Source organism: Lissotriton vulgaris, chromosome 4_1 (genome assembly GCF_964263255.1).
Source record: "Lissotriton vulgaris chromosome 4_1, aLisVul1.2, whole genome shotgun sequence".
Classification (NCBI taxonomy): domain Eukaryota; kingdom Metazoa; phylum Chordata; class Amphibia; order Caudata; family Salamandridae; genus Lissotriton; species Lissotriton vulgaris.
The window spans coordinates 950,292,483-950,313,212 of NC_141691.1; the positions used below are offsets into that span (position 1 = coordinate 950,292,483).

Consider the following 20,730-nt stretch of genomic DNA (forward strand, 5'->3'; position numbering starts at 1 on the left):
AAATTCTTCTCAAAGAATTTTTTCCTAGGTATGGAATGCCACGGATTGTATGGTCAGATAACGGAAGTGAGTTTATAGGGAAAGTTATGCAGAGTGTGTGTGCTGGTCTAGGATTGAAACAAAAATTTCATAGTGCGAACCATCCCCAGTCAGCTGGTCTAGTGGAGGGTTACAATGGCACCCTCAAGCTTAAAATAGCCAAAATACAAGCATCCACAGGTTTGGCTTGGCCAGACGCACTTCCTTTGGCCTTGTTATCAACGAGAGCAACAGTGCATTCTAGAATAGGGCTTTCTCCATATGAGATTGTATTTGGCCGCCCGGCAAATGTCTGGGGTGTGCCAAGGCCTAAACAATTCTGCTCCATTGAATATCCTATGTTGATAGACTACCTTTACGACTTGACTGCTAAATTAAGTCTTATTCATCAACAGGTCTTTGATGCTTTGCCAAAACCTCCGGAGAGTCCAGGGCATCAGCTGAAACCCGGCGACCACGTGGTGGTCAGAAACTTCGCGAGGACAAAGAATCTTCAGCCTCGCTACATCGGCCCCTTCCAGGTCCTGCTGGCAACGAGGACAGCCGTACGTGTCGCTGGCCGAAAACACTGGATTCACGCTTCTCACGTAAAGCGTGCTCCGTTGCCGCTGCCTTACGACGACTGGGTGAAGAAGGGAATTGGTGCCTCCGAATCTGAAATCACTCCGAAATTTATCCCTTTCAGCGATGCCGATTTGATTACTGACACTTTGAAACTTGACTCTCCTCCTGAAAAGACTCCTTTGAACACTGAACATTTGTCTCCAGCATCAGAAGAAACTTTGCTATCTGCGAACTTAAACTCTGCAACAGCTGCTAGTGATACACTATTTTCCGATCAGACAGTACCAGCGAAGCAGAAATACAACCTTAGAAGCCATAAAAAGGACAAATAAAGCAGGCAACTGCATATTGTGATTTTGATATATTGAACCTTTTGCCTTCAGCCAGGAAGTTTGCTATTGTTTATTGTTTTTAAAATTGCCTTGCCGTCTGGGTAGCCGTAGGGTCGTGGCTGTGTGCCTAGTTTGAATTTGCAGGGGTCTGACACAAGGTCGATCTTTCTGTTGGTTCTGGGAACTCCCAGGGCTGATAGAGGCATTTTCATCTACGTACACATCATCAGTGGTCGCGAGCGGATTGTAGAAGATGGAGCTTCCTGCGCTGCAACGAAAGAATGTGATTTATGTTCGCAGAAACAGACTTAATAGAATTCTTCACAGCAAATGTTTCTTGATGCAATGTGCCGTTACATTTTTGATTGTTTTAGCAACATTGGTGGGTGGAATCGTCTTTAGCATAAGTTTGATTTTTGTGCCAGTTTCTACAGTACCTCCCCTTGATCCTGCTATTTCTACTGTTTCTTCTATACACTCTTTTCACTCGTTTCCGGAACATGAGCAAGCCAGACGCTCAGAATTCACCAACAACACTTTTGTACAGCTCTTGCACCAACACTAACTGGTAGTTAACACTACAGACTGCTGGGTGTGTGGCTTGATACCTCACACTATGGATAAAGGTATTCCCTATTTGGTTTTGCCTTACAGCTATAATGGATCATTTCAGGCCTTCCAAACCATCTTTGCTTATGCCCTTGAAACTTATCCTCCACGTCCGCCACGTTCCACTAAATATAACTCTGCTAACAAAGCTTTAGTCCAGGGAATTATTGACATGGTCAAGGACGTCAATAATACTCCATCATACCCTAGAGACGAATTGCGAGTATATTTAAGTTGGAATACTTCAGAGTATCGCCTTAGTTTAGGAGAAAGCAAGCGTAAAAGCTCAACTCCAATCTGGGTCGTACCTCACCGAGGTCAGGTCTGTTTGCAAGGTAATGGGAGAAATCCGAGAGCTCAGCTAGGGAGGAGTGAGTGCGTAGAGACTTATGTGTTTCCGGCTAACTCTTCCCCTGCCTTTCTTACTGCTAGGGGTACCTATTTCATTTGTCGAGACAGAGCTTATACATGGTTGCCTGCCGACTTCTCAGGATCATGTTATATTGCTCGATTATTGCCTCCGACATACACTGCTTCACCTGATTACCACAGAACAAGAGTAGCGAGAGGTGTCTTCAGCAAGGAAGATACCGCTGGTCAGGAAGCCGGAGACTTCTTCAAAGGCTTCCTTCCGTTCTGGGGACCTATGGCCAATAGTAGAAACATACGTCAGCTAACACGGGTAGTTGAATCTACTATTACTGAAACTGCTGGTGCCCTTAGCAATCTGACAGCTGAGCTTCAGGCGGATAGGCTTATGACGTTGCAGAACCGTATGGTTCTAGACGTTATACTCGCAGATCGAGGTGGGGTATGCAGAATGATCCAATCGAGCTGCTGTGTCTTTATTCCTAATAATGCTCCAACAGTCTATGAGGCGATCTCTAAGTTGCACAAGATTTCAGACTCCATACATGTAGACAAGGGAAACTGGTCCTTCATGGAGTGGTTTTGGACTCTGATCTCAGCGTGGGGATGGAAGGTTCTAATGGTCATTGGTGTCATCCTAGTATTCCTATTCTCATGTTGTCTGATTATCCAGTGTGGTCCTGCTCTGTGTAGTCTTTGTGCTGCGACTTGTCTCAGAAAACCACCTGCGTTTGGAGAAAAGACACGAGAAAGGATGATGATACAACAACATGTCACTGACCTGATGAGCATAGAACTAGATTCTGACATAGACTGAGTAATTGCCTATGTAAGGGCAAAAGGAGGGTCTGAGGTTCCGTGACGGTTCCGTGACGACTTGAACCCGTGTTTTCAAGTTTGTCGGAAATACATAATATTGGTATCAGTGAACCGCAAATGATCCATTTAGTATATCCTAGTGTTTTCGCTACGCTACGAGCAAGAGCACTCCTTCCATTGACATATTTCTGATATACCCACGGCATCCATCTTAGATCATGGCCGCCATTTTGTGTTTCCTTGCCCTCACATATGCAATAGCCTCTGATCACTTCATTCACTCCACTTTGATTAAGGACACGTAGCCGTAGCCGGAGATTCACCTCTTACATGACACGTGCACCTTAAACCAGATCACGCTGTAGCTGCATGATTCGACAAAGGCTGCCTCCTCTGCCCGAGGCCAGTCCTGCCAAACTGGTCTTCGTGTCCATTGTACCTGATCATGATTAGGCGGCCGAAGCCGGTAGCCTTGCCCATTTACAATCCACAAACATCCCTTATCCCGCTTTTCTATCTTCCACACCTGGCTCTGTTTCTTTCTTTCTGAATCTTTATTAGGGGGAGGTAACGAACTTTACGATGAGGCGGTCCGGGTCCTGAATGCAATATTGACAGGGAATTGTGACAAACTAGTGGGAACCCCTCTTTTCGCAATGTTTGGCCTCAGATATTATCGACGGTTCCTGTGTAACACCAAATATTTATTGTTTTAGACACAAGGGTTTTGGGAATGTATTACATGTAAAGAATTTGCCCCTAGCATAAAAAACCGTATATAAGGAGCAGCCCTCTTTGTACAAATCGAACAGGCTCCTAGTCTCTGCCCGTGTGTAGATTCTGTGACTTCTGTGTCCCTGCAGTAATAAACCTTTGGTCTTTGACGCCACCATCGAGAAGCCCGTGTTTCTGTTCATTTGTGCACCAAGGCAGGTGGAACTCCGGGGTCTTCGGGTGTTGTACCCTGACACCTCTGGACGGAACCAAAAAGTCCAGAACTCCAATTCTCTACAGCTGCCCAGCACTTCGTGGGCCTGCCACGTGTAGGTTTGTTCTTGGCTACCTGCAGCCTGTCCTGACATTGCGACATTGGGCGTCCTAGCCCCAGAAAGGCCAGTTGGCCTGTTGAAAGTTATGAGCTAATGTTAAGATGATTCCTGAGAGTTATTATGTGTTGCACCTCTGAAGGTGCTCCTGATTTGTTATGTGCCTTGTCATTTCTTCCCTCCTGAAAATCTGATGTCCCATGAATGTTGCTACTAGTTAGAGTGAGGTCTAATGTTAGTACTATGAAGCTCCTAGTTGTTATGTGTTCTAATACCAATTCCACCAAGTGCATATTCCTGGCAGTGGTCCCCTGGCCCCCTGGCCCTGTCCTGTACATAGTCCCCTGTAAATTCTGCCCGTGCCTCTGGCACCTTGTATATTCTTTTTAATACAAAGGCTATTTTCATATATACCTTGTGTGGAGTTCCTTTTGTGGGGGGCCCTGGAGGTTGTTGCTGGTGGGTGCGTGCGCAAATGCATTACACATCGCCTCCGAGATAGGCCTGACTGCTCGTGACAAGCTACTAAGGGGGTGAGCAGGGGTTGTCTTGTCGGGTGACTTCCTTACCCTACCTTAGGAATGGTGGTTTCTGCTTGGCTTTGGCGCAAGCCTTAGCCAACCAGGAATCCCATTTCTAACACAAGGGCTCATAAATAAGCCCCTTTGGGTTTTTGACACCACCTCCTTCAATAGCCCACTACCCTCCAGGCGCTGTTGGCAGGCTCTCCTCGGTGGAGTCTGCCTTTTTCAGATTGTATCCTTAAGCCAGGTAGACCGACCAAAGGCTAGGGGTTAGGAGGGGCTTATGTGTGTGTTAAGTCCACAGAAGAGGACAGACAGGGTGCCCAGTGCTGCACGTACAGAACTGCGATCACTGTATTTGAAATCTAGCGTGCAGGTTGACATTATGGTTAAGCTGTTGCCTTCATCCACCTTTGGCATAGAGACAAAGGAAAAATAGTATACAGCAGATGGGAATGCGTAATCTCTAATACTCATGTCTAACACTCCACTCTATGGGACTGTTCAAAATAAATATGTTAAACACTTGCGATTTGAACGAAGAGTGTCTGTTGTGCAGGTAGTACTTTTGTGGAACACTGCTGTTGTGCATCTAATAGCTTTTGGTAAAATGCTGGTGCGACCATAATACATCTGAGGTACCGTATTTCACAAACTGCACAGTGGGACCTCTTTTATACATTTTACTAATAATTGCATTCTCACGTCACACCTTGTATGCAAGATGAAGCTAACATCTGGATGTGCAGATCCCTAGAACAAAAAAGGAGAATATAGGGGAAGCCACTGTATGTCAATCCTGTTAACGTCACTGGTACTCGACTGGCAATAGCTCGGGCAGAGGGGCATGGGGAGAATTAAATTCCATATTTTTGGGGCACTCCCTGTGAAAGAATAGAAAGTGTTTGACGCTTGAAAGGTGGTCTCTTGAGAAGGAGAGTGCGAGTACTAATAGAACCTAACACAAATGAGACCTCTGGTGCACTGTGGGTTTCAACATCGCGTATCTCTGATTTGAAGCTGCTGAAAACGAGATGCACATATCTCTTGCACCCCACAGTGAATTGCAACCTTTCCTCCTAATATTATCGACGAGGGTCTTGATTTTCTGCAAAATTTGAGACAGCAGCATGTCACTGGCATCTTTTTCCCTTATGCCTTACCAGCAGTTGGTGTGACCTATGTATAGAAGTGGTCCTTCCAATAGCATTTGAGTAATACCCCTGAAAACTATTCTTGCCTGCATCTTGTTTCTAGCTTTTGTTCTACTACATGGCAGTGAATACAAATAATATAATAATTTTGCATCCTGTACTGGACAAATGACTTAATACTTAGGCCCCCATTAGGATAGCGGGCGGAAAATCACCCTGACCGCCATGGAGGCCAGAAACAACCGCCCGCCAGGACCGCGGATAAACCGGCGTCCAAATTAGGACCAACCTCCACAAAAGACCGACCGCGGCGGTAGCGGCCCTACCAAAACAGTCCGACGTGGGCGGTGACGGCAGAAAACCGATCGCCGCGGTTGAAAAAGCAGCGGAAAAGCAACAACCTGCCACAAGGATAGCGGATACACCGCACAGGATATCCCAGAGGGTCCCGCAGTCGGAACCGCTGGTTCCGACCGCCGCGGTCGCACACAGGAGTGAATGGGAGAGATAGCTGGAGAGCTGCAGCATAGCCACCGCAGAGGAAGGTACATATAAAAAAGGCGGACAATGAAAAAACACCGAAGTGATGTCAAACAGAGCACAGCCATGCCATGCCCCTTAAACATTATAAAAATACAAATGAAATAAATAAATACAAAACCAAAAATAAAAGCACAAGACAACTCCCAAAACACACCTGACAGCCAAACTCCACTTGGAGACACCCACATAGCTGAGTATAAAACCAGCCCCTTCACTGACCACAATCCTTTGCAACACCCCAGAAGAGAAGGCCATACACAACATCTGACAGGAGAGGCAAAAGAGCACAGCACACACACTACCACCATCACCATCACTACCACCATCACACCAGCACAAACAATCCCCCAGCACACAACACACCCCACACACCAACACCACACCCGCCACCCACACACCTGCACCCACAAACACTTCAACCACCACACACCATGACCTCGGAGAAGATGCCCAAATTCACAGAGAGTGAGTTGACAGTCTTGGTCAATGAGATTGTCAGTGTAGAGCCACAACTGTTTGGCAGGCTGGTCCAACAGACCCCATTAGCCACAAGGACACAAATGTGGGAATGGATAGTACAAAGGGTCATTGCAGTAGGGACCACCCCAAGATCCAAGAAGGAGATCATGAATCAATGGCATAATTCCAAGAGGGATGTCAAGGAGAAGAGGAGCAAGAACTGGGAGCTGGTGAACATGACTGGCAGTGTCCCTCCCATCCCACCGAAAACATTCACACCATGGGAGGAGAAGGTGCTTTCCATACTGCATCCTGAGAGTCTCACAGGAGTACCCGGGGGAACGGAGGCTGGTAAGTACAAACAAATGCCAACCAACACACTGATAAGTACTTCCTTTCACAACCCAAACACCATTGCACTGTTCACCCTCACCGAGCAGGTAGCCAGCCATCTTCACTGTGAGTTCTTTTTGGGGGAGGAAGGCTAGCACTACCACTCCCAGCATGCCCCTAATTCACACTCCAGCAGCATGGAGGCCTGACCCACCCTGGAGCATGTGTCAGCCATTGCACTGTCCACCCCCACCTAACAGGTAGGTAGCCATCTTGTATTGGAGGACTGTTTGGGGGTGGGAGGCCTGTATCACTACTCCCAGCACGTCCCCTGTCCCACACTCCAGCAGCTTGGAGGCCTCACCCACCCAGGAGCATGTGTCAGCCATTGCACTGCTCTCCCTCAGCTAACAGGTAGGTAGCCATATTGTATTGGAGGACTGTTTGGGGGTGGGAGGCCTGTATCACTACTCCCAGCATGCCCCCTGTCCCATACTCCAGCAGCATGGAGGCCTCACCCACACAGGAGCATGTGTCAGCCATTGCACTGTCCACCCTCACCTAACAGGTAGGTAGCCACCTTGCTTGTGATGTTTGTCCAACTTGCTTGGGAGGCCTGTTTGGGGGTGGGAGGCCTGTATCACTATTCCCAGCATGCCCCCTGCCCCACACTCCAGCTTCATGGAGCACTCCCTCCCACCCAGGAGCATGTGTCAGCCATTGCATTTTCCACCCTCACCTAACAGGTAGTTAGCCACCTTGTATTGGAGGTCTGTTTGGGGTGGGAGGGCTGTATCACTACTCCCAGCATGCCCCCTGTTCCACACTCCAGCAGCATGGAGGCATCACCCGCCCAGGAGCATGTGTCAGCCATTGCACTGTCCACCCTCACCTAACAGGTAGGTAGCCATCTTGTATTGGAGGACTGTTTGGGGGTGGGAGGCCTGTATCACTACTCCCAGCATGCCCCCGTCCCACACTCCAGCAGCATGGAGGCCTCACCCACCCAGGAGCATGTGTCAGCCAATGAACTGTTCTCCCTCAGCTAACGGGTAGGTAGCCATCGTGTATTGGAGGACTGTTTGGGGGTCGGAGGCCTGTATCACTACTCCCAGCATGCCCGCTGTAGGAGAGTAGGGTCTGCAATCCTATGATCACCCAGATTTTTTGCTTTTGTTTCACTGGTTTATGACTTTCTCTGGCTGTGGGCCTGCCAATCAGACCTACAGCCTAGCTGTTCTCTCACTAAATTGACATGTGTACCTTAGGTGCATTATCCAATTGGGACTGGGCCACCTTATCAGACCCTGTGACTCAGGGCATAGGTGTACCCAGGGCCTACCAGGGGCTGAAGCATGTATTATGCCACCCCTGGATGGCCATCTAAATTTGACACAACTGGCTGCACGACAGCTGGGGCAAGGTGGTGTAATCACCCTTTGCTTGAGATATAGTATACCTATATCTAACCCTAAAAATGGACACACAGATTCCTATCAGTCACTCCTATGGCAGGCCTTGACAATCCTGAAGGCAGAGTGCTTGGAATCGTGTGAGATGGTGCTCTGGCATGAGCTGAGCCCGTCTGCAGCTTGCGGAACCAAGTCCTAATAGCTGTTCCATGATAACGCATACCATATACTCTTAAGTGCATTATAATCCTTGCGGTTAAATGCTATCTCTGGTATTGCTTTATCAAAACATGTTGAGTAAGGTGTCATACGAATTGGAATACTAACCCCTCGCCAATTCTGGCGACGGGGTTAGCATTCCACCCTTCTAGAGGGACATGACATGTATGTAACTGTGAACCCCGGTTAAAGTTAACTCAAACCTCAGCTCCACAAAATGGATGCTGCCACCACAGCCACGAGTCTGACCTCCTGCTGCCGGGAGTCCTTCCAGCGAGGAGAGTTTGGACAAAGGGTTTCCTGTCAGGGGCGGTGCTAGCACCATCCCAGACAGGGTTTTGTGTATCCTGGGTAGGCAGGGCTTTACAGGAAGGTGACTGCAAGTGGCACCCCGGTGCTCACTATGCATCTGCCGGCTAGAACCAGTTCCAGGGGCACACCAGCCCCTGGCCTGGGGAAAGTCCGGCATGGGAGAGGGGTGTAACCACCCCCCTTACTGGTCCCACCCCTAGGGCAGGACCTAGACGCGTACCCACCCCTTTCTTTAGGATGAAGGCAGGAGCGGGGACCCTTCCAAATTAGATCATCTTTGAATCAAGAAACTACTTTCTACGAAAGGAACTCTCAACTTCTTCTCAAGATTTCTCCCTTGTGGCTAAGGAGTAGTCACCCTGCATCCGCAGGCACCATCTAAGAACTCTGCGGTTTGCTGCACGTCCTTCCTCAGGAATCCGACCGACCAGCACGACGAGACCCGGCTTCCCTGGCACCTCTGACCTCTACCTACCTCTACAGCTAAGCTGAGAACCGTAGGTGCGACGAGACCTCGAGGGACCGGCCATCATCAGAACTGCACGACTTCTATCCAGCACAACCGTCGAGGGATCCTCTGGTGAGTGCTTTGGGGTCCGAGAAGCCCCGACCCTGAGCAGCTCCAGCACCGAAGTCCAGCCCCCCAGCATCTCCACGATTTGCGTGGGGCCCTTCTGCTTTTTGCTGCTCACCGCGTTGTCTGGCTACTAGCCCGCTGGCTTGTGGCCTTCCCGACGACGATCAACGACGACAACACTGCTGGTCTGGTTGCTCCAGACTGGCCCTTGCTCCCTTCCAAAAGAGGAGCACCCCGGACCCTCCTGGTCCACTCCAGACGCCATTTTAGGTCCACCGCGTCGGCTTGAATTTGCCAAGACTTGTTGCCCCAATCCTGGGTCCAGCGACGTCGACAGCATCAACCATCGTGGGACAGCTCGCACCTCCATCCTGGTCGCTGACAACGCCTCCTGGTCCGTGAGACTGCAGAGCCCAGCGTCGCCCACTCACCTGGTCGAGGTGACTTCGCCCGGTGCCATCCTGGTGCCCACACAATCACTGGCTAGTGATTAAGAACTTGGTCCCCTCTGCTTTCAGGTGTCATCCATCTTCGATCCAGGCTTGGATCACTCAAACAATCTTCACTGGTCGCCTGCCAGCAACTTCTTTCTTCAGGCTCCTGGTTCGTCAACGAGGATTCCCGACGTCTTTTCAGACCTATGCAGCTGCAGCCCCTGGGCTAGGTAACTTCGGCATTTCGGTGCCCCAGCATAGCCTCACTATCCAAGGGTCCAGATCCACTTTCGTTTTCGATCTACCTAGTCGGGTTCGCCCGAGAACACTAACTTTGCTTTTACTAGCCTCCATAGACTTTGTCCCGCAGCCCGCGTGAGAGTGCACACTCTGCACCCGAGTCCCCTAGGCCTCCTACTAGTAATCTGAAGGTTCAGTAACGTAGTCCTAGCGATTCCAAAGCCTATTAGTCAAGTACTTACCTGCTAGTAATTTCGCATTCCACTTTCATAGTATATGGTTTTTCGTGCCCCTCGGGCATTTGTGTAAATTGTGCAACTTAAAGTATTTTCGTAAGAATTTTGTTGTGTGTTTAGTACCCTGTCCTCATAAAGAGTACAGGGCTGTTGTGATCTAAATAAATACACTGTTTATTTTCATAACACTTGTGTGGTGTCCTTTCACTTGGTGTTCAAGGGGTATATGTGATGGTATAACAGCTGGCTTAACACGCCCTCTAGAGTTTAGCCCGAAGACTGCTCGTATCCACGCTACTAGGATAGCTGGTCTATAAGGTTGACTTACAACCAATCATCAATAAGGGTTGTTTGGACTGATACAAAGTGCTCACTAGAATAGTGAACATTATATATCAGGCCAACTTCTCACATTGGTGAGCAGGGGTTGGGATTTGAGCTTGCTGTTGTTTTACCACACGTATCCTAAGAACATCTTGTGAAAGATCACATAAGTACTCCAGGTACATATAACGTAGCTTAGAATACTCTGAGTTCTACTGAACCAGCTGTTGTAGCTCCTCAAGGCTTAGCACACCTTGGCTACAACTCTTAGCAAGGGATCAGTAGGCAAACAAATAGTGTAGGTAGGTGCATCACTTACTCCACACTAGAAACAGCATGTCAGACAAAGGAGGAAACTCTGAGTCTCCCCTTGTGTCAGTGGACCCTCCACAGGTCACTTCCAGATATGCTGCTCTTAGCTTCCAGGAGATGAGACAAGTGTGTACCTCCAGGAAGCTAAAACAGGGTTCTAACCCTACAATCCCATTCCTGATTGGTCTCTTAGAGACTTATGATGCCAGGAGGGCTGGTAACCCAGACCCTTCTAATCCAGATGGGAACATGCCTCCCCTAGAGGGAACCTTAGGTGACCCTGACCTTATCCATCTCTCTGCAGAAGGTGAAGAGGAGGATGAGGATCTAGAGCCATCTGAGGACGAGGCAGACAAAGGCCAAGAAGTAGTTAGCCAGCTAACTAGGGCCAACTTAAGCAGGCATGAGAATGGTACTAGGAGAACCCTGGGGCCCCTCTCAGGCCAGCTTAACATTGGGAATGGACGAGTTAGGTCTCTATCCAGAGGCTCTAACAGATCCATTCGAACCAATGGCTCTCAGGCCTCTTCTCACAGAGGGATGACATCCCCTCAGAGGAGAGTGTGTGAGGCCAAAGTGAGGGAAGTCAATCTGAGGATTGAAGGGGAAGAACTTGCCCTGGCCAAAGAGAGACTTGCCTTTGCTAGAGAGCAAGAATTGAGTGGGACAAACCCCACTGGTGGCAGCATTCTCCCAAGAGAAAACAGGAGTTTAGACACTAGATACCTGAGTAAGATAGTGCCCCCTTTAAACAAGGGGATGATATCCACAAATGGATAACTGCTTTGGAGAGGGCTTGCACTGTACAGTGTGTCCCCCAGAGTCAGTGGGCAGCTATCTTGTGGCTCTCCTTTGAAGGCAAAGGTAGAGATAAGCTCCTCACTACTAGAGTTGAGGATGCTAACAATTACCAGGTCCTGAAGAATACACTGATAGATGGGTTTGGCCTAACCACTGAGCAGTACAGGTTGCTGTTCAGGGATACCCAGAAAACTCAGTCTCAGGATTTGTCTGATTTCGTAGATTGTGCCACTAAGGCTTTGGAGGGCTGGTTGCTGGGCAGTAAGGTTACTGATTACACAGGATTGTATAATCTGATCGTGAGGGAACAGATTTTAAACAATTGTCAGAACCAGTTGTTGCATCAGCATATTGTTGACTCAGATCTGACCTCTCCCCAAGAATTGGGAAAGAAGGCAGACAGATGGGTCAGAAGAGTTAAGCAGAACCAGGGCCAGAACCAGGGTGGTCAGAAGAAAGCAGACTAGAAGGGTAAAGATACCAAAGGTGAAAAAAATGACCAGAAGTCTTCGACAGGTCCCCAACAATCCAAAGAGGGTGGGGGTCAGGCTTCCCAGAAGAAGAAGACTCAAGAAGGCCAGTCAAAAAGGTGGTGCCAGTACTGTAAAAGTAAAACTCACTGGTTTAGTGAGTGCACCAAGAAAGGAGGGCAGACTCCTACTACTGCAGCCCCTAAGGCACCTGTGCCCCCTAGTACAGCCAGCAGTAGTAGTGCACCTCCCAAGGGACTAGTTGGGTTAACCTTGGGTTCTGAGGGGTATGACAACTTAGTTGGCACACTCACTCAGGCTGTCCTTGTCTGTACAGGGGATGTGGATATATCCCCTGATGTCAGTCCCAATACTTTGGGCAAATACAAGCAGACACCTTTGATAAATGGCAAAATGGCTCAGGCCTATAGGGACACTTGTGCCAGTGTCACCATGGTGACACCTAACTTTGTGGACCCTGGACAGATCATGCCAGGTACAGATTTCCTGGTGACCAATGCAAGCAATGTCACTACCAGTCATAGTATGGAAATTGTTGCTTTCTCCTGGGGAGGGGTAAATGGCCAAAAGAAGGTTGTAGTTAGTCCAGACCTCTCAGTGGATTGTTTGTTGGGCAATGATTTGGAGTCATCACAATGGTCAGAAGTGGAGCAGAGGACTCACATGGAGATGTTAGGCTTGCCAGCACATGTGCTTGCTAAGACTAGGTCACAGGCCAGAAAATGCCCCACTGAACAGGTGCTGGATCCTGGAACAATGGACCAGCCACCTTCCAAGAAGAAGAGCAGTAGGGTTAAGGCATTGCCTTCCCCCTTGCCCCAGGTTGAGGATCAAGTCTCAGAGGAGGCTGACCTACAGGAACTGAGGGAAACTGAGCCTAAAGAATTTGAACTTGATCAAGTTGAATTTCTGGGCTCAGGGGGACCCTCAAGAGAAGACCTGGGGAAGGAACAATTAGACTGCCCTTCCCTTGAACCCCTCAGACAGCAGGCTGCTGCTGAGGCTGCTGGGTACGCCACAGGTACCCACAAGGTATACTGGGATGATGGACTCCTGTACACTGAGGCAAGGGACCCCAAGCCTGGCATGGCCAGGAGGCTGGTTATCCCCTTGTCTCAGAGAGGTTTCCTTCTTACCTTGGCCCATGAGATTCCCTTAGCAGGACACTTAGGCCAGACAAAGACTTGGGACAGACTTGTCTCACACTTTCACTTGCCTCACATGAATGAGGATACCAAGGAGTTTTGTCGCTCCTGTGTCACTTGCCAAGCCAGTGGTAAGTCAGGTGGCACAACAAAGGCCCCCCTTATACCAATGCCTGTGGTGGGGGTGCCCTTGGAGAGAGTGGGGATTGACATTGTTGGTCCAATTGAACCCCAGACAGCATTGGGGCACAAGTTTATACTGGTGGTAGTGGATCATGCCACCAGGTATCCTGAAGCTATTCCCCTTAGGACCACTACAGCACCTGTTGTGGCAAGAGCCCTAGTTGGAGTGTTCTCCAGAGTGGGCTTCCCTAAGGAGGTTGTCTCTGACAGAGGTGCAAACTTCATGTCAAGCTACTTAACTGCTATGTGGAAGGAATGTGGTGCCAACTACAAGTTCACTACACCCTATCATCCACAATGCAATGGGCTTGTTGAAAGGTTCAACAGGACCCTAAAAGGGATGATTCATGGACTACCTGAAAAGCTCAGGCGTAGATGGGATGTCCTGATACCCTGCCTTCTGTTTGCTTACTGAGAGGTCCCACAAAAGGGGGTTGGCTACAGCCCTTTTGAACTTTTGTATGGGCATCCTGTAAGAGGACCCCTGTGTTTGGTGAAGGAAGGATGGGAGAGACCTCTCAAAAAGCCTGCAACCAACATAGTGGACTATGTACTTGGTCTCCGCTCCAGGATGGCTGAGTATATGGAGAAGGCATCTGAAAACCTTAAGGCCAGCCAAGAACTCCAAAAAGCTTGGCATGACCAAAAGGCTGTCCTGACTGTGTATCAGCCTGGACAGAAGGTATGGTTGTTGGAGCCAGTGGCCCCAGCAGCACTCAAAGACAAATGGTCTGGGCCCCACACAATCCTTGAGAAAAAGGGAGAGGTCACCTACCTGGTGGACCTTGGAACTCCCAGGAGCCCCCACAGGGTGCTCCATGTAAACAGGCTCAAAGCATATGTCGACAGGAAGGACATGAGTTTGCTCATGGCCATAGATGAGGGACAGGAGGAAGAGAGTGACCCTCTCCCAGACCTGCTCACTCAGAATCCTGATGATGGGTCAGTAGATGGTGTTGTCTTTTGTGGCAGCCTCTCTGAACATCAACAGAAGGATTGCAAACAAGTTCTTCAATCCTTCAGGCATATGTTCTCTCTAACACCCAGTCAAACCAATTGGTGTACCCATGAGGTTGACACTGGTGACAGCTTGCCAGTCAAGAGTAAAATCTAGAGGCAGCCTGATCATGTTAGAGACTGCATCAAAACAGAAGTGCAGAAAATGTTGGAGTTGGGAGTCATTGAACCCTCAGATAGCCCTTGGGCTAGTCCAGTAGTTCTAGTGCCAAAGCCTCACACCCAGGGTGGTAAGAAAGAGATGAGGTTTTGCGTAGACTACAGGGGTCTCAATGCAGTCACTAAGACTGATGCCCACCCAATACCAAGGGCAGATGAACTTATAGATAGATTGGCTTCTGCCAACTACTTAAGTACATTTGACCTGACAGCTGGGTATTGGCAAATCAGGTTAGCTGAGGATGCCAAGCCCAAGACAGCATTTTCAACCCCTGGTGGACATTATCAATTTGTGGTAATGCCCTTTGGTCTGAAAAATGCACCTGCCACCTTCCATAGGCAGGTGAATCATGTTCTCACTGGGCTGGATGACTTCTGTGCAGCATATCTTGATGATATAGCTGTCTTTAGCTCCACCTGGGAGGATCACCTGGTCCACCTGACGAAAGTGTTAGAGGCACTGCAAGCAGCAGGTCTCACTATCAAGGCCACAAAGTGCCAGATAGGGCAGACACAGGTTGTGTACTTGGGCCACCTTGTAGGTGGAGGCCAAGTTCAGCCACTGGAGAGAAAAATACAGTCAATCAGGGACTGGGCTCCTCCAACCACCCAGACTCAGGTTCGAGTTTCTTGGGCCTGACTGGTTACTACAGAAAGTTTGTCAGGAATTATGGATCACTTGTGACTCCACTTAATGAACTGACAAGTAAAAAGATGCCAAAGAAAGTTCAGTGGACAGCAGGCTGTCAAAAAGCATTCGATGACCTAAAGCAGGCCATGTGCACAGCACCTATCCTCAAGAGTCCGGACTACTCCAAACCATTCATTGTCCAAACAGATGCTTCTGAGTTGGGTGTGGGAGCTGTTCTATCTCAACTGAATTTTGATGGTCAAGACCAGCCCATTGCTTTTATAAGCAGAAAGCTGACCCCCAGAGAGAAAAATTGGTCAGCTATTGAGAGGGAGGCCTTTGCTGTGGTTTGGGCCCTGAAGAAACTGAGGCCATACTTGTTTGGCACGCATTTCAAGATTCAGACCGACCATAAGCCCCTCTTATGGCTAAATCAGATGAGGGGTGAAAACCCCAAACTGCTTAGGTGGTCCATTTCCCTACAGGGGATGGATTTTACAGTGGAGCATAGACCTGGCACTGATCATGGCAATGCAGATGGGCTCTCCAGGTATTTCCACTTAGAGCAGGAAGATTCACCTGGTCAAGGTTAGTTTATTGTCCCAAAGTTTGGGGGGGGGGTCATGTAGGAGAGTAGGGTCTGCAATCCTATGATCACCCAGATTTTTTGCTTTTGTTTCACTGGTTTACGACTTTCTCTGGCTGTGGGCCTGCCAATCAGACCCACAGCCTAGCTGTTCTCTCACTAAATTGACATGTGTACCTTAGGTGCATTATCCAATTGGGACTGGGCCACCTTATCAGACCCTGTAACTCAGGGCATAGGTGTACCCAGGGCCTACCAGGGGCTGAAGCATGTATTATGCCACCCCTGGATGGCCATCTAAATTTGACACAACTGGCTGCACGACAGCTGGGGCAAGGTGGTGTAATCACCCTTTGCTTGAGATATAGTATACCTATATCTAACCCTAAAAATGGACACACAGATTCCTATCAGTCACTCCTATGGCAGGCCTTGACAATCCTGAAGGCAGAGTGCTTGGAATCGTGTGAGATGGTGCTCTGGCATGAGCTGAGCCCGTCTGCAGCTTGCGGAACCAAGTCCTAATAGCTGTTCCATGATAACGCATACCATATACTCTTAAGTGCATTATAATCCTCGCGGTTAAATGCTATCTCTGGTATTGCTTTATCAAAACATGTTGAGTAAGGTGTCATACAAATTGGAATACTAACCCCTCGCCAATTCTGGCTACAGGGTTAGCATTCCACCCTTCTAGAGGGACACGACATGTATGTAACTGTGAACCCCAGTTAAAGTTAACTCAAGCCTCAGCTCCACAAAATGGATGCTGCCACCACAGACACAAGTCTGACCTCCTGCTGCTGGGAGTCCTTCCAGCGAGGAGAGCTTGGACAAAGGGTTTCCTGTCAGGGGCGGTGCTAGCACCATCCCAGACAGGGTTTTGTGTATCCTGGGTAGGCAGGGCTTTACAGGAAGGTGACTGCAAGTGGCACCCCGGTGCTCACTATGCATCTGCCGGCTAGAACCAGTTCCAGGGACACACCAGCCCCTGGCCTGGGGAAGGTCCGGCATGGGAGAGGGGTGTAACCACCCCCCTTCCTGGTCCCACCCCCAGGGCAGGACCTAGTCGCGTACCCACCCCTTTCTTTGGGATAAAGGCAGGAGCGGGGACCCTTCCAAATTAGATCATCTTTGAATCAAGAAACTACATTCTACGAAAGGAACTCTCGACTTCTTCTCAAGATTTCTCCCTTGTGGCTAAGGAGTAGTCACCCTGCATCCGCAGGCACCATCTAAGAACTCTGCGGTTTGCTGCACGTCCTTCCTCAGGAATCCGAACAACACCTCTGACCTCTACCTACCTCTACAGCTAAGCTGAGAACCGTAGGTGCGACGAGACCTCGAGGGACCGGCCATCATCAGAACTGCACGACTTCTATCCAGCACGACCGCCGAGGGATCCTCTGGTGAGTGCTTTGGGGTCCGAGAAGCCCCGACCCTGAGCAGCTCCAGCACCGAAGTCCAGCCCCCCAGCATCTCCACGATCTGCGTGGGGCCCTTCTGCTTTTACTGCTCACTGCGTTGTCTGACTACTAGCCCGCTGGCTTGTGGCCTTCCGGACGACGATCAACGACAACAACACTGCTGGTCCGGTTGCTCCAGACTGGCCCTTGCTCCCTTCCAAAAGAGGAGCACCCCGGACCCTCCTGGTCCACTCCAGACGCCATTTTAGGTCCACCGCGTGGGCTTGAATTTGCCAAGACTTGTGTCCCCAATCCTGGGTCCAGCGACGTCGACAGCATCAACCATCGTGGGACAGCTCGCACCTCCATCCTGGTCGCCGACAACGCCTCCTGGTCTGTGAGACTGCAGAGCCCAGCGTCGCCCACTCACCTGGTCGAGGTGACTTCGCCCGGTGCCATCCTGGTGCCCACACAATCACTGGCTAGTGATTAAGAACTTGGTCCCCTCTGCTTTCAGGTGTCATCCATCTTCGATCCAGGCTTGGATCACTCGAACAATCTTCACTGGTCGCCTGCCAGCAACTTCTTTCTTCAGGCTCCTGGTTCGTCAACGAGGATTCCCGACGTCTTTTCAGACCTATGCAGCTGCAGCCCCTGGGCTAGGTAACTTCGGCATTTCGGTGCCCCAGCATAGCCTCACTATCCAAGGGTCCAGATCCACTTTCGTTTTCGATCTACCTAGTCGGGTTCGCCCGAGAACACTAACTTTGCTTTTACTAGCCTCCATAGACTTTGTCCCGCATCCGCGTGAGAGTGCACAGTCTGCACCCGAGTCCCCTAGGCCTCCTACTAGTAATCCGAAGGTTCATTAACGTAGTCCTAGCGATTCCAAAGCCTATTAGTCAAGTACTTACCTGCTAGTAATTTCGCATTCCACTTTCATAGTATATGGTTTTTCGTGCCCCTCGGGCATTTGTGTAAATTGTGCAACTTAAAGTATTTTCGTAAGAGTTTTGTTGTGTGCTTAGTACCCTGTCCTCATAAAGAGTACAGGGCTGTTGTGATCTAAATAAATACACTGTTTATTTTCATAACACTTGTGTGGTGTCCTTTCACTTGGTGTTCAAGGGGTATATGTGATGGTATAACAGCTGGCTTAACACGCCCTCTAGAGTTTAGCCCGAAGACTGCTCGTATCCACGCTACTAGGATAGCTGGTCTATAAGGTTGACTTACAACCAATCATCAATAAGGGTTGTTTGGACTGATACAAAGTGCTCACTAGAATACTGAACATTATATATCAGGCCAACTTCTCACACCCGCTGTCCCACTTTCCAGCAGCATGGAGGCCTCACCCACCCAGCAGCATGTGTCAGCCATTGCACTGTTCTCCCTCAGCAAACAGGTAGGTAGCGATCTTGTATTGGAGGACTGTTTGGGGGTGGGAGGCCTGTATCACTACTCACAGCATGCCCCCTGTCCCATACTCCAGCAGCAATGAGGCATCACCCACCCAGGAGCATGTGTCAGCCATTGCACTGTTCTCCCTCAGCTAACAGGTAGGTAGCCATCTTGTATTGGAGGACTGTTTGGGGGTGGGAGGCCTGTATCACTACTCCCAGCATGCCCACTGGTCCACACTCCAGCAGCATGGAGGCATCACCCACCTAGGAGCATGTGTCAGCCATTTCGCTGTCCACCCTCACCTAACAGGTGGGTAGCCATCTTGCTTGTGATGTTTGTCCAACTTGCTTGGGAGGCCTGTTTGAGGGATGGAGGCCTGTATTACTACTCCCAGCATGCCCCCTGTCCCACACTCCAGCTGCATGGAGCACTCCCTCCCAACCAGGAGCATGTGTCAGCCATTGCACTGTCCACCCTCACCTAACAGGTAGGTAGCCATCTTCACTCTTCTTGATGTGTATGTGTGGGACATGCATCCCTACACACAGCAAGAATTGCATGCAATGCATTGACACCAGACATGTATGAGTAAATGATGTTGCTCTGCACCATGAAATTACACAGTGTTGCAATGAATAATTCTAGTGTTGACTTCACAATTGTGTAGTGCACAGACAGTAGATGACATGCAGATGACACAATACTTTCACAGTGCCCAACACTGACCATTACCCATCTAAACCACAGGTGATGAGGAACTTACTGCTGAGAACCACAACAATGACCAGAAGAGATAGTCTTCACCCCCAGTACATGGACTCTCGGATGTTGACTCCCAGGACAGTTTGGACGATGAGCTCCAGGCCGGCCCATCTGGTGTGCCACAGACCCAGAGGTCCCAAGACCCCATCCTTCCCACCACCACGTCTGTTGCAACAACACCACAGCAGACCCCTGCAGTCACAGCCTCTGCCTCCACCGCTGCCACCACCGTCACCACCACCACCACCAGTACCACCAGTACCACCTGCAGCACCCTCCCTGCCCCAGGGGATGACCAGGCGACACCAACAACTGTGGACGGCAGGAAGAGTGTGCGTGTACCCAGAGTGGTGAGGCAACAGGTCAGTGGCAGCAGGGCAGGTAAGAGGGCCAGGGTCACCACCAGACCTCAGGAGGAGTGGACACCATCCCTGGATCACTTCACCAGAGTGGTGGAGAAATACCAACAGGTCCAGGGACAAATTGGCCGGTGTGATGAGCTATTACGGGAGCTCATTCTGCTGATGATGTCCATCGACAACCGCCTAGACCAGATGCTGGACCTCATGGGCCAGCAAGTGGCATTACTGAGGGACAGGCCAACGTCCCAAACAACACCTCCGCCCCCCTCTGTTGTGCCACAGGATGACAGTGCACCATCCTTCCCTGCGGTCACAGAGATGGGTGAGTCCTCAGACGCCGCTGGCCAAGCAGCAGCCTCCCCAAGAGATCAAGGGGGCATCCTAAGAAGAGCCTGGGGGTCTCTGGAGGCAAAGCACCAGCCACACGCCAGTCACGGAGCCAGCCCTGATGGCAACCCTCTTCCCCACTGCATTGACTCTTTGAACTGTCCTTCCCCGCACTGCCTTGTGAATGGCACATGTCTTTTGGACTGGGTCACCACATCCATGTGGTCTCTACTCTTGCATCTCATCTACCATAACTGTCAACTCACTGCCCCATCACCACCTACATGTGAAAATGAACGCACCCCTCACATGTCAACTTTGTAAATAAATCGCCTTACACTCTACAATTTGTGCAGTCTTGTCTTTAGTGCTATTTTGACTGTCTCCAAAATGTCCATGATGTATACAAAAGATGTACATTATGTAGGCCAGGATGACTCCGTTGCACCTAGGGAGACACAGCAGAACAACAGTCACTGGCTTCAGTGTGCTATCGCAGACATAACACGACACCCAATATCAACATAACTGTACAGGCAGACAACACAATGTGCAGCAAGTGTCAACAAACAGAGTCCTGATTATGGTCACATGTG

The 20,730-nt window shown here is 49.7% G+C and overlaps 1 pseudogene; it reads left to right on the plus strand.

Annotated features, from left to right (window-relative positions):
* The window catches only part of LOC147722747 (uncharacterized), a 69,684-nt pseudogene extending 49,226 nt beyond the window's left edge, over positions 1-20,458 (plus strand).
* Positions 20,459-20,730: the final 272 nt, after the last annotated feature.